The 13,617-nt window shown below is 53.1% G+C and overlaps 1 protein-coding gene across 2 annotated transcripts in view; it reads right to left on the bottom strand.

Moving 5' to 3' along the window:
* The window catches only part of SEMA4G (semaphorin 4G), a 29,640-nt gene extending 17,964 nt beyond the window's left edge, over positions 1–11,676 (bottom strand). Inside the window, exon 1 of one of the 2 annotated variants that reach the window (XM_027672502.1) lies at positions 11,548–11,676. The gene's annotated coding sequence lies outside the window, so the exon portion shown is untranslated. Of the gene's footprint in view, positions 1–1,137; positions 1,194–11,547 lie in introns of those variants that run through there. The other variant, XM_027672506.1, reaches the window with a different exon arrangement.
* Between the last annotated feature and the right edge of the window lie 1,941 nt (positions 11,677–13,617).

The following is a 13,617-nucleotide window of genomic DNA, read 5'->3' as shown; positions in this document are numbered from 1 at the left end:
CCTTCACACACTCAGCATGTCTCCCCGTCACTCCTACTCAGGTCCCCCAGCCCCATCTCACCCCACAGCTCAAACTGTCCTCAGAGAAAACTCCCTGCACTGCCACCAGATCCAGCATATCCTACCTCCCCTCCCACTCATAACCCCCAAATCCTCACTCTGCATCAGACCTACCCTGAACCCCTCTCCATCCTGTCTCCAAGGCTCTGCCCTCTTGTTTTCCCCAAGGCATAAAATTCAACCTCTGCAGGTCAGAACCCTGCTCCCCCTTCTCCGGACCCTGACTGTGCGTGCAGCACTCACACCCAGCACCCCAGATCCTGCCTGTGGACTCAGCATCCGGATCCACTACCCCAGATTCTGCCTGTGGACTCAGAACCCAGACCCAGCACCCAAGCATGCAGATCCAGCAACCCCAATCCTGCCTGTGGAACCAGACCAAGACCCAGCACCCCAAACCCACCACCCTGACCTGAGACCTTGCCTGCAGACTCAGTACCCAGATACAGCACTGCAAACCCTGCCTGCAGACCCAGACACAGCACCTCAGGTCCTACCAAGGGACCCTGACCCAGCACCCCAAATTCTGCCTGTGGACTCAGCATCCCAATCCAGCACCCGACTACACAGACCCAGCACCTCCAATCCTGCCTGTGGACCCAGACTGAGACCCAGCACTCCAGGTCCAACACCCCCAGCCCTAACTGTGGATTCAGCACCTGGACCCAGCGCCCCTAATGCTCCTGTGGACGCGAACCAAGACTGAGCGCCCATGACCCTGCTTGTGTGCACAGCACCCGTACCCAGCGCCCCTGATCCCGCCTGCAGACTCAGCACTCGGATCTAGCATCCCAAATCCTGCCTGCAGACCCAGACCAGCACCCCGGCCTTACTAAGGGACTCAACACCCGCACCCATCACTCCAGATCTCGCCTGTGGACTCAGCAAGGAGCCCCAGCCCCCTTCCCTGTGCACGCAGCACCCGCACCCAGCAGCACGAACCAGCTTTCCGGATCCTGCCGGCGGACGCGGCGCCCAAACCCAGCACCGCCGGCCTGCGGACCCGCACCCCGCACCCGCACCGGCCGGGCTGGCCCCGCTCGCGTCTCGCCGGCACTTGCCTGGTGCGGTGCGATGGTGCGGTGCGGTGGCGCAGCAGGTGCGGGCGGTGCGGGCGGCACGGCGCGGCAGGGTGCGACGCGGCCCGGCCCGGCCCGGCTCGGTACGGCGGCACGACACGGCACGACAGGGCTCGACAGGGCTCGGCTCGGCAGCGCAGCCCGGCTGTGCGCGACCCCGCCGAGCCGGACCGAGCCGCGCCGGGCCCCCGCACCGCCCTCTGCCGGCTGTGCCCGGCCCGCAGCCGCCGGCGCGGGGAGGAGGAGGAGGAGGAGGAGGAGGAGGAGGAAAAGAAGGAGAGAGGGACAGGGCTGCCCCTGCCTGCGCTGCGTGGAACCAGGTGTCAGCATGTCCCTCGGCAGACAGGGACGGGATGCTGCCGTGCAGCCTCTGGTCAGCACCCAACACGTGGGGTGGGCTGGGGGCTCACTCAGCAGGGGTGGTTTGGGTGATGCAGCCCCAAAAAGGTCTGTGTGCAAGCCCTTTGCAAGACCAGGGAGGCAGAGGGCCGGTATTGTGGGCTGATGACTATGAAAAAGTGTGACCAAACAAGGATAAGCATCATCCTGCTCTGCCAACACAGCACATGCCACCATTTCTATCACACTGCAACCCCCAGTCAGTGCCACCAGTGTCAGCACAGTGCAGCCCCCAGCTGGTGCCACGGTGCTCACCAAGGTTCCTTGCTCCCCAAAGCCACCTTGGCATCCTGCACTACACGCCTGACTCAGGCACCATGCCCCATCTCCTCTCTGTTCTCAGTATGCATCTCCCCATTTACCCATGGTGGAAGCTTGTTTGGAAACACAGGCAGGTAATGGTTTCTCTAGGGGGCCTGTGTGGAGCCTTTTTATCCTGGGTGGCTTCTGTAGCTCCTCCCCACAAGCAGGAGCTGCCAGGTTCAGGCCTGTGTTTGCTTACCTTTCGCAAGCTTCCAGCACCTGGCCAACCCTCCCTCCTCACCCCTCACGGCTTCAGCAGGCCTCCTGAAAGCTGTGTGTAATCAGCAGGTTGGATCTAGGGCAGCTGGAAATCAGCTGGAGCGGGAGGTGGGGAGATGCTGTACCTGTGCATGCTGGTGGGGTGCTGCCAGCCCATGGTTACAAAGCCATGTGGTGCCCAGTCCCAGCACCAGCCTGGCTCAACCCCTCCACTCCACACAAACCTCTCCAAGGGGTGAAATCTCCAGGAAGGGCCACCCTGACCCCACACCCTGCAGACCTGGAGCCAGACCTACAGCAGGGCTTAGAGTTGAGCAGGCTGTGCTGAAGTTGCTGAGCACTGGGAGTCTGGGAATAAGGGTCATTCCCAGTTGTGTTCCCACCACTCCTGGACCCTTTAGCATCGGTAAGGGTGGCAGGGCTGGGGTGTTCCCAGTGGGAATCTGACTCATATGCTGTTCTCAAAGCCTCTAACTGCCAGGATCCTGCCTCGTACAAACACTGTGGGTGGGAAGGAGGGTAGCAGAGGTTTGAATCCCCCCAGAGGGACCCATCTGGGTGCTCCTGCTGACCGGTGGCTCTGTCACCCTTGCACACACTCACCAAGCAGCCACTATTCCCTTGCCCAGCATAATATACCAAGACCTATTCCCACTCCCAGGGACCCCAGAAGAACAAAGCAGAGACACAAACAAACTCCTCCAGTGCTCCCTGCCTTCCCACCCTCACCTTCTGTATGCTCCAGAGAATAATTACCATTTCCTCCTGTCCTTGGGCAAAACTCCAGCATCTCCTCCACGCCTCACCTTGCCTCGCCTCTCTGCCCACCCTGCGGAAGTACGATGCCCACGCACTGGGAGCCAGGCAGGGATGGGGAGGCAGGGATGTTCTTGGCTAGCCTGTCTTACCCAGGGATTGGGGGGTTCAGGTGCTGCAAAGCAGCCAGTCCCCCACACCCTCTCTGAACCCCATTCCCTACCTTAGCAGAGGCGCAGCTGAAGGCTGCAGGGCCAATTATGGGGAGAACTAGTCTGTGAGTGCTGGAGAAGGGGGTGCCAGGGCTGGGACGGGGCTCCCTAAGGCTCCCCCCTTTTCAGGGTGCTGTGTCTGTCCTGTCCTGCAACGGCACTCCCTGCCTCCCACGTGGCTGGAAGCCGAACCCAGCACAAATTGAAGCTTCGTTAGCTGCTGGCCTGGCAGTGGGATAATTAGTGCATGAGCGCAGAGCAAGCTGAGCCTGGCGCGACCAGCAGTGTGCTTTTACAGGCCCAAGCTTGCGAAGCTTTAATTAATTAACACGAGTCATCAGCAGCTGGAAACGGATCTATTTTCAGAGCTTTGCCTGCTCTGCTGCCCCCATGAGATTAACTGAAGGAATTCAGGGCTCCACGAGGCTGAAGGCCAGGGCCTTCCTCTTATTTGTACAGCTTTCCCAAGAGTCAGAGTGGGTTCCAGGCAGCAGAGTGGATTCCAAACAGACCCAACCATCTCTCACACCTGCATCCCTCTGCCCCACGGAGGCGATCATGCTGTCGATTGTGGAGGTCTGGCTTCTGCTTCAACCTCACCCCAGAGCCAGCAGGGGGCTGGAAGAGGAATATCCTATTGGAGCAGCCTAGAATCATAGAATCATTAAGGTTGGAAAAGACCTTCAAGATCATTGAGTCCAAACTTTGACCAAACAACACCTGGTCAACTAAATCATAGCACTAAGTGCCACATCCAGTCGTTTCTTGAACACTTACAGGGATGGTGCCTCCACCACTTCCCTGGGCAGCCTGTTCCAATACTTAACCACCCTTATAAAGAATAAATTCTTCCCGTTATCCAGCCTGAACCTCCCCTGGTGCAGCTTGAGGCCATTTCCTCTTGTCCTCACTGGTTGCCTGGGAGAAGAGCCTGGCCCTCACCTTGCTACAACCTCCTTTCAGGTAGTTGTAAAGAGCAATAGGGTCTCCTTGGAACCTCCTTTTCTCCAAATTAAACAACACCAGGTCCCTCAGCCACTTCTCATATGACTTACAGCCCTATAACCCCTGTCCTAGCCCAGACGACAGCACAGAGCAGGGGACTCCATGGGTCATGACATGGCATCTTGGGAAACCACCCTCCCCAAAACCACGCAAGATTTTATCTGTAATGCTCTCTCCCTGTGACTCCAAACAGCCTTAAGGAAAAGGAAATGTTTTTGTGCTCTGATCACCAGCCCAGAGACTGGTTACTGTTTAATTTCTTCTTAAACACCCTGTTCCACAGAGAGAGGGCCAGGCAGAGCACGCTCTTCCCATGTCACAGCCCCATCCATGCCAGGGCCAGCTGCCCATCAGAGCACAGCCCCATCACTCCAACACACAGCAAAACCAGGCGGATGCCCATGCTCAGCCGGCATGTTTGGGTTCTCTTGTCTCTACCACACAACTCTACCCACAGCAGCAGGTAGAAATGACCACAGACAGCCCCTTTCACCCCTCTGATGCCCAGGGAACCAGGGTGAAGCAATGGCAGCTCTCATGTTTCACTTGGCACCGCACCCACATCCCAGCCGGCATCCCAAATGATGCGAGGAATTATAACAGGGCCACAACACCGTGAAATATTGATGGGATTAGCACGGATCAGCTCTCCCAGCACACATGCTGCACTTGCCTCGAGCCTGGGAGGCAGCAACCTGCGTGCACTCAGGTTGCAGCTTAGCGCCCAGGGCTGCAGCAGTGCCAGGTGCTCCCTGCCAGAGACACTTCCCAGCCACTACCAGCATGCAGCCTTCCTGGAGGGACATGGGGACCCAGTCAGAGCACACAACAACAGGATTTTAGGTGGTTAATGCACAACACCCCTGTGCCTCAGGCTCTGCTGGGGATGAAGCATTGTCTGGTTTGGTTGTAACTCAGCACCCATTGTCACCCTAGACCCCAAGGGACCCCCACCCTGCCTGCAGCCCCAAAATGTGCCAGCTCCCAGGCTCCAGCCCCCCTGCCTCCTCTGAAGTTTATGCTGCACAGTCAAGACCTTAGGGGATATCCCATACACAGGGGTGTCCTGGGTGACTGGCAGGAGACCCCTGCCCTCCCCACTGCTGTGTGTCCCCTCCCCCACTACTGGGAACCACGTTTGGTCAGACAGAGGATTTCATTATGGATCACAGAGGTGTAAATACAAACAACTTAGCAGAATCAAATAGCAGCCAGAATTAAATTAGAAATACGCTGGCAGGGGTGCACAACACAGGAACAGTATGTCACAAAGGGCCCAGTTTGGGGGTTGCAGCACCAACGGGGTGTCAGCACCTATCAAACCCATGGGGTTGACCAGGATCTCCAGCCTTTGGTAGGAAACTGCTTCCCAAGGCAGGTCTGTCTTCTGCTCAGCAGCCTGCCTTTCCCTTGCACCAAGCAAGAAAAGTGAGATAAAGCCCCAGATCTGGGATTTGGTTTGCCAGCCTCTGCGGTCCAAGAGGCAGAAGGTATCCGACCGCTTCAAGCTGATCTCCTGGTCTAAAAGCCAATTGGGAGTTACAGTCACAGCACTCCAGCAGCTGGGGATTTATGAAACCCACAAAAGAGTTGTGAAACTCATGCTAAAGCCGTGCCAGCTCACACCATGATGAGAGGTGTGTTATAAAGTCAAAACCACCAGCGGAAAAACGGGTACTCTTCCCTTTTGACATGAGAAAGCAACAAGCAAACCTGCCTTTCTCCAGGCCCCTCCATCCAACAACTATGCTGTGAGACCTACATCACTGCTTTACCTGCCTCCATGGAAAAAGAGCCCAGCAGGCAGCACACCAGCCCCACACCATGGGGTCAATCTCACTGCTCCAGCACCCGCTGTCTCGTCAGTCCCCTTTGCCTGCCCCAGGATCAGCCTGCACAGACTCTGGGCCAGCAGTGTTGTGTGGAGTGGAGGAGCAGAAAAGATCTGATGGTGGTGACTGGAGTCTAACAGCACTTGGGGCTTTGCAGCAGCTGAGTACATGCTCATCAGGCTTGGCTTTGTTCCTTGAGAGCGTCATGCACTCGTCAAGCCAAGCGTGATGCTCCACAGATTAGCCCTGGAGAAAAAAAAATATTCCAGTGGGCACAGAGCATGAAAGGCTTGGGAGCCTCTTCCCTTCGAGTCATTGAGCAAACTTTCCAAACCACTGTTTCTTCAGGCTGAGAGCCAGCAGGGAAAATTACAATTGCAGAAGAATTTGTCTGAGAAAGTTATAAGGAGATGGAAAAAGACAGGGGCAGACCAGAACAGCCAGACCATGCTGCAGCCCATCCAGCCCAGGGCTCAGCTTCAGGTAGGGATGGGACTTTTCCCCCCAGCTCAGTACAGCAACAGAGTTGCTGCCTCGACTTCCTGCAAGATCAGATGCTGCATTTCCCCTCAGTAAATGTTTGGCAGTGGAAACTGGGATGTTTTGCCCAAGGCCATTTGTTGATGAAGGCTGCCAGGTGTCGGCAGCCCCAGCCGCAGAGCCAAGCACGGTGCCAGGGCAGATTTTCTCAAGGGAGAAGCAGCTGAGTCACAGCAGCCTCCGATCCGTTCCCACAAGCCCGGCTGCAAGAGATGCACGGGAGTTCACGGAGGACAGGCGCTCACACAGGGAGCTGGCAGGATTTGGTTTGCTTGTCTGCAAAACTCTCTGAGCCAGTGGAAAGCATCTTCCTGGCTCAGGATCTGTCGGCAGCATGCCCGCAGGCAAGGGCTGGTGAGACTGTGGTAGGGAAGGGTCCTGACCTGCCTTTCAACTGGCAGAGCTGCTTTGGGATGCTCCTGGAAGAATGGGGGTCAAATGCCAGCAGCCACTGGAAATCCTATAGGAGAGTGGAGTTTTGGGGCTCAACATGGGGTCTTGTCCCAGCTCTGGGGCAGGAGCAGGACTAAGGTGGCTGCAGGGAGGGAGGAGGCACAGACACAGTTCCAGCTCCAGGTCTGGGAGAAGTGACTGGCTCAGTTAGGCATCGGCAACCCCTCTGCCCATCATCCCAGCTGCTCCCAGTAAAAGCAGACGGGCTCCAGTCTGGCCAGGGAGCACAGGGGTGTCTCTCTGTTTCTGCAGTGGGGCACAGTGCCCTATGTTTTCCCCTGCACGGCAGGTCAGGTCCCTGCCACAAACTGCCTAGAACAGCAACACACATCCCTGGGGTTGCATGAGGGCTGGGATAAGATTTGTGGCTTTTAAAAGCTGCTCTTTTTGGCAAGCTAACCTGCACCACCCAGAGCTAAAGCCAGTAAGGTGTTATGGCCCCCAGCATCCACCCTCTGGACCAAGCCACCAGCCAGGATCCATGTCCCCAGGGACCTTTTGGTCCTCTGTGTCCCTGTGCCCAAGTGACTTCTCCCCAGCCCTGCCTGCTCCAGCACAAAGCTCAACCAGACCCATGGGCATCCTGCCTCTCCTTCCCAGGCACCAAACCCCAATGCTGCCATCACTGCCACCAGAGAAGAAACAACCCAGCAGTGCAGTAAATAACCCCCCCACACACAGGCAGAGCACTGGCAAGCAGTGCCGGGCGCATCCATCATTCTCACAGTTTTTCTTCAGCTCTGACACTTTGATAGGGGTGAGGGGGTGGGGGAAGGAGAAGAGCTTCCAAAATTTATGAGCTTGGATTTAAAAATACATCTCCTAGAAGCACTGCAAAACCCGTAGATGGTGAAGGCGAGTGGGTTAAAAGTTGCCTTCAGGAATGAATGCAAAAGCTATGCCTGCCTCTGAAAGAGGGATCTGGGAGACCTGCACGGTTGATGTCGCAAACTGTGTTCCCGTTGGGATCATTTTGCAAGTCACAGCTCTCCGTGCCGTGCATTACAAGTGAAATGAAAGGTAGGAGTAACAAATGATGGGTAAAAATCCCTCCAGCCCAGTGGTAATGTCACCCTCAGTGCAAACAGAATTTGGACTGTCACCTTCAATCTCCCAGAGTTTCTCCTCTGCATTTGTGACCTTGCACTGCTACATGCATATCCAGCGTCCCAACCCTTTTGGAAACAGATCTCCTTTATGCAAATAAAAGAGCTTGTAGCTGTAAATTTAGCTAAAAACATCCCTGCCACAGGGAATCACATATCAAATAATAAACCCAAACAAATGTCAGGAAGAACAACCACAATATTGGAGTCCTTGGTCTTTATAGATGGACTGTCCCCCAGCAGGGTGCTGCAGAATGAACAGCTGAAAAATGTTACCCGGTCATTAAAAACATCTAAAAGTAATTTAGCCTGAGTGACAATGATGCTCAAAGCAAGCTGTTTGTCTGCTGAGGTAAAATGAGCTATTTCAAGCTTGCCTTTTGTTGTAGTTGTCTTTTAAAGTCAGAAAGGACTGAAAAACGCTGAGCTGACAGCCTCACCAGCAGAGCCCTAGTGCTGCAGCAGTGCTGTGGGGAGCATCACCATGAGCTGCCCTGTTCCCCCCTGTCATTGCACTCCCATATTCCCTTGAAGGATGCTCAGAATGGACGGGGAAGATGGTCCCTGGGGCCACCACAGCATCTCTGATGAGTTACAGTGCCATTTAGGATGATGGTTTTGCCATGGAAACATATCCCTCCTAACAACAGATCTATCAGCACATGTCCCAAAAGCAGCCCAGCATTCATTACATGGTAATTTTTGCTTCCCTGTGATGGAGGCCAGAAACTTATCCTTCCCATGCTTTTCCTTAAAAAAGCCCCAACAAAACCAAACAACCCAAATATCTGGGTTAATCCATCGACAGGATGGCATGGGCCCAAGGTTCCTCTAAAAGCTCATTGTAAGCATATTTTTGGTGGGCTCTTTAGATACACAAAGCATTTCAAATGTCCAGTGTTAAATATTTCAGGTGAAACATAACTCTTCTAAGTGCAGCCAGCCTTTCTCTAAAGCTCCAAGTCAGTGAAATTTCCCAGCAGCCCTTGGGAATTGATTTGCTTCTTGCTGGTACCTTCTCCCTGTACTGTTCAACTAAGTTAATGTATTCCAAAATCTGATTTTTTTTTTCCCCTCCCCCTACATAATCAGATTTTGGGAAGCTGCAGTGAGATGCCTTACAAGCGGTTTTCATCCTTAGGTGTTTTCTGAGCAGGTTGTGTCCATCACGTCCTGGTGCTTTAGCCCATCTTTGTACAAACAGTATGTTCAAGAGTCAGCTGAATTCCTTTGATTCATGTACCTGCATATCCATATAGCTAATTTACCTTTATTAAATATTAAGAAAAAAAAAGGAAAGAAGAGGAGCTATTAAGAAGGACAGTGTCAAGGCCAGCAGAGCGAGTGCCAGAGGGCTGGGTTAATGAGTTGCGAGGTTGCTGCTGTCCAAGCGCCCAGGCTGGCTGGAGCCAGGAACTGCTGTCCCAGCAGGACTGACTCACTCCTTCACCAGGCAGAAACACACTGCAGTGTCCTGCACCCCTCTTTCATGTAGTCCCTGTGCTCTGGGGTCCACAGTTAACCCCTCTTGCTCCAGCCTCATCCACTGGTATTTTCCACCGGGAGGGGTCTTGTGTGTTGGACTTGGGCCAATCCCCGTGCCCAGCCCCAGCTGCATCCCTGCGCTTTGGAGAGAAGGTGAAACACGGGTATGGATAAATTGATCTGCCCTCACGTCTCATGCAAAGGCCGCCCCATTCGCTCCCACAGCCGGACAAAAGCACTGCCTCCCCCGCTGCCTGCGCTGGCAAGGTCACTGAGCTGCGCCCTGGCAAGGACACTTCCAAGGCAAGAGAGCAGGAAATTGCAAGACACTCATCACGATCGTTTATTCTTGTCATTTCTGACCCTCAGGGTAGGAAGAACATCAGAGCACTGCAGGCACGAAACAACAAGCTTTGTAGGTCATATCAGCGCATAAAGTACCATTAGGAACCACAACACGAAGCATGAATAATACTTCCTTTATTCCATCATATACCTCAACACCCCTTAAATAAATGCAAATGGCTATATGTGGACGAGGTTTGTACAAAACGCCTGCTCAGGAACACAGACCTGAAGCAGAGCTGGAGCGGTAAGTTTGCTCTCTTCCCTGTCACAGGTCAGAACATCCGCAGCACTAACAGGCTTAGTGACAGTTCAAGCGATCCCAGGCAAAAGAGCCAGGAGAACGCTGTAAATCTTCCTCACACAGATTTATGCTCTGTCCATTAAACCAGAACCACAAAACACACGTCCTTCCATGCTATCCTCCTCTCTCCGAAGGACACCAGGGCAGGAAAAAACTTTGAAGGACCCCAAGCCTGGAAAGGGACCTTCAAGAACCAATCGCATCATTTCTGAAAAGCCATGAACAATCAACCTCGATGCCTTAAATCCTAAAATCCTTTCAGCAAATAATGACCTCGACTGCTAAAAATGATCAGATAACGCAATGGCAGCGAGAGATGTGCAGTGAGTCATCGCCCCCCAAGCGTTTAAACTGCTTTTGGTCTCAGCTGGAGCAGGGTGAGGTTGCCCCCAAGAGGCAAATCTGACACAGCAAGTAGAGAGGCAAAATGCTGAATTCTGCTCTAAAGGTACCAACCACATAGGAAGGATTTTTTTTAAAAAGTCGCCTCATCTGCTCTTATTTGTGCTCCTCTCCAGCTGCAAACACCTATAGATGGGGTGGGAGGGGAGAGGAAGGAGCTCAGCTTTGGCATGTGGTTGGCTGTGTTCTGCTGGAGCTCCTGAACCACACAACTCATCTTCCTAGTCTCGCTCACAGGGTCATTAGAAAGATCAAAAAATATTGCTGAGTTTTCTTCAGCCACGACACATTTGATCCCATACACCTCACTAGCCTCCTTCAGAGCAAGGGCTGGCACCACCTTCAACAGCAACTTCTGTCTCAGGAGTGGAAGGAGAGATGCAACCGTGGACACGACAGACAATTTGGGAACTATGAGATGGCTTGACATGAAATCCCTCAGCTGTTCACATAAAGCATACAGGCAGCACACCACACTGGACCACAGTCCTAGCACCTTGCAGGGGGTGCAGGAACAGGATGGATATCTGGGATATCTCCCCAGCACACACTCCACCCTCCAGGGATCAGCAGCCTGAAGCCTTCTCAGCCAGGGAGAGCGGCTTTCATTTCATAGACCCCTGCTGCATTTTTCTGCCACAAAATGCTCTTTGAACCTCTAAGCTTTTAGCATCCACAACATCCTGAGGCAAGCAGATCCCCAGTTCCTGTCTCCTTTTGTTTGCTTTGAGCTTTCTTGCTAATAAAAGAACTACGGAGTCTGAAGCCATATTACAGAGTGCCATTGAATAGCTTCTCCTTATTTGCCCTTTTTCAGGCCATTTGATTGTCGAGCTCTCCATCTTACTTTCCAACATGACAACTATTTCCAAGAGATGCAGCCAACTTAGGGCCACTGCAATTTATTCCTGTCCTTTACACACACATACAGACACTCTCACAAAGGGATAAACCTGTGATATAACCTGGGATTTAACCATTCCCAAAGCTGCTTTTCAAGAGGACACAGTTTAAATACCCCAGCTGAGATGTACACAGGGTACTCACTGCTCCTGCACCGGGCTCCTCGTGGGTCCCCCTGTCCCGCTGCCCTGCTCAGCCGGAGAACATTCCTGCATCCCCGGCACAAGCCCTGCCGCAGCACCTCAGCTTAGTGTCAGCTCCAAACTGGAAGCGTCATCTCCAAAATTACTGTTGCACTGGCTCCTGCCAGACTCTTAATTAGAGGAAGGCTGACACAGTTTCTCAGCAAACGGCGTTCACATACTGCAGGGAAAAACAGAATGAGGGCAAGAGGAAAAATGGGCTAATAAGAGAAAATCAACTGGAGAGAAAAACATGTTGTGCTGTGCAAAGCTTACCATAACAATGCTGGAGCCTAAAATACAGGGGGAAAAAAATGGGTTAGTACACATGGGAGGCAGGCAATGCTCCACAAATGTGGAGGAGAGCTGATATGCAGTGCAGCATCTCGGCATCCTCACCTGGCAGGCCTGTCCCCGCAGCCTGGCTTAGGGCAAATGGGACAGGCTCAGTTTCCAGCAAGCAGATCCATATGTCTGAGAGCCTGAACGATGCTGTCTGAGGAGCCCGTGGCTGCCCTGCATGATTTACACTGCCTTTATAAAAGCCAGCAGTGTCAATAAAGCATGAAACAACGCCTAGCCACCCTCTCCCCACTGCTGTGCCTGGCAGCTTTAAGCTATTGTTTTTATTCCAGCTGCAGCCTGTTGGTCAGTCTGGAGAGGAAAGGGACCCTCTGCTCCTGCCTCTTCTTCAAGCAGGCTTCGAGAGAAGAGAGCCTGAGACCCAGAGGCACAGCCATGGAGCCTGCATGCCAAGCCCCAGCTCACAGCACTCACTGCTCGGGTGGAGGACTCGCCCCGTAGCACAAAAGCAGCATAAATCCATTTACCCTTTCTGCTTCTCTCTGCAAGAGGGAAGGAGCATCACTCACTTGGCTTCAGACAGCTGCAGCCACAAATGCAAACGCAAATGGAAGCACTGGGAGGAGGGTTTGTGAAAATGGCCCCTTTATCCACCCTAACATACCATACGGGCCAAACCTGCCTTGAAAAGCTTTAGGTTTCCCTCCAGGCTGGTGGCAACGTTGCCTTGATGACAAGGAAGGGAGCAATTCCAGTGGAGTTTCCATCCCCTCCCCTATGAGCTCCCTACAAGGAACTGGGAGGCGTCAGGAAAGCTGAAGGAGGTGAAACATTAGCAGCAGCTCACCACAGGAAGACATAGGAGGCATTCAAAAAAGTACAACATAACCAAACACCACTTAAAAGCAGCCTGAAAGTATTGGGACTGGTTTTCACCATCCAGACCAAAATAACACAATGGGAAGATGCAAATGTTTTTCTTCTCTCATCACCCAGTCCTGCTTTTGATACCAGATAAAACACTCCCTTTCAAATTCCCGACTGCAAAGGCGAGGAAGCACTGGCTGAAAAAAGCATCAGTTAGGCAAAACTAAAAGCATCTTCACAAGGAGAAGCCCTTCGAGGAATTTACTTTCTCTAGGATCCTCCCCATCAGCAGCCCACGCCATTCTCCAGCACTGAAAGCCCTTTTCAACATGAGATAAGAAGAGGCCCCAGCAGTAAAGCTGGCAAAACATCCACAGGGCAAAACATGAAGGTATTTCACAGCCTGGAGGGAAGATGGGAAAACAGCAATTTGAACAGGGCACTCTGATAAGTTAAACCACAAGGAATGAGCTAAATCCACTAATGATTGTCTGACCTCTCTGGGCAGATCCTTTGGAACTCCAAGGGATCCCTCAGCAGCTGCCTAGGCTCCTAAAAGCTCATCAAGCCTCTTCTCTGCCCCATGTCAGCCAGTCCCAAGAGACCCCTTTTCTCTCTTTCAGATGCAGAAACAAGCACAAGTATGTCAGTAATAACAGCTGCCTCTCTGCCAGAGTGCGATGTTTCCCACGGGGGAACCTTGGACAAGAAGTTTTCCAAGAGCTCATAAACCCAAGGAATCAGACCCCAGAAAAATTAGGGGGGGTCATCTCCAGCAGCACCATTTCTGATATGCCCTTTCTAGTGAGACAAAAAGTCACACAGACATTAGAAGCCAGTGGAAGGCAAACAAACAAACAAT

Source organism: Neopelma chrysocephalum, unplaced genomic scaffold, assembly GCF_003984885.1.
Source record: "Neopelma chrysocephalum unplaced genomic scaffold, ASM398488v2 Primary Assembly neopelma1_97390, whole genome shotgun sequence".
Taxonomy (NCBI): domain Eukaryota; kingdom Metazoa; phylum Chordata; class Aves; order Passeriformes; family Pipridae; genus Neopelma; species Neopelma chrysocephalum.
Note: the sequence above shows the minus strand (reverse complement) of the source record. Positions and strands in the feature narration are given on the sequence as shown.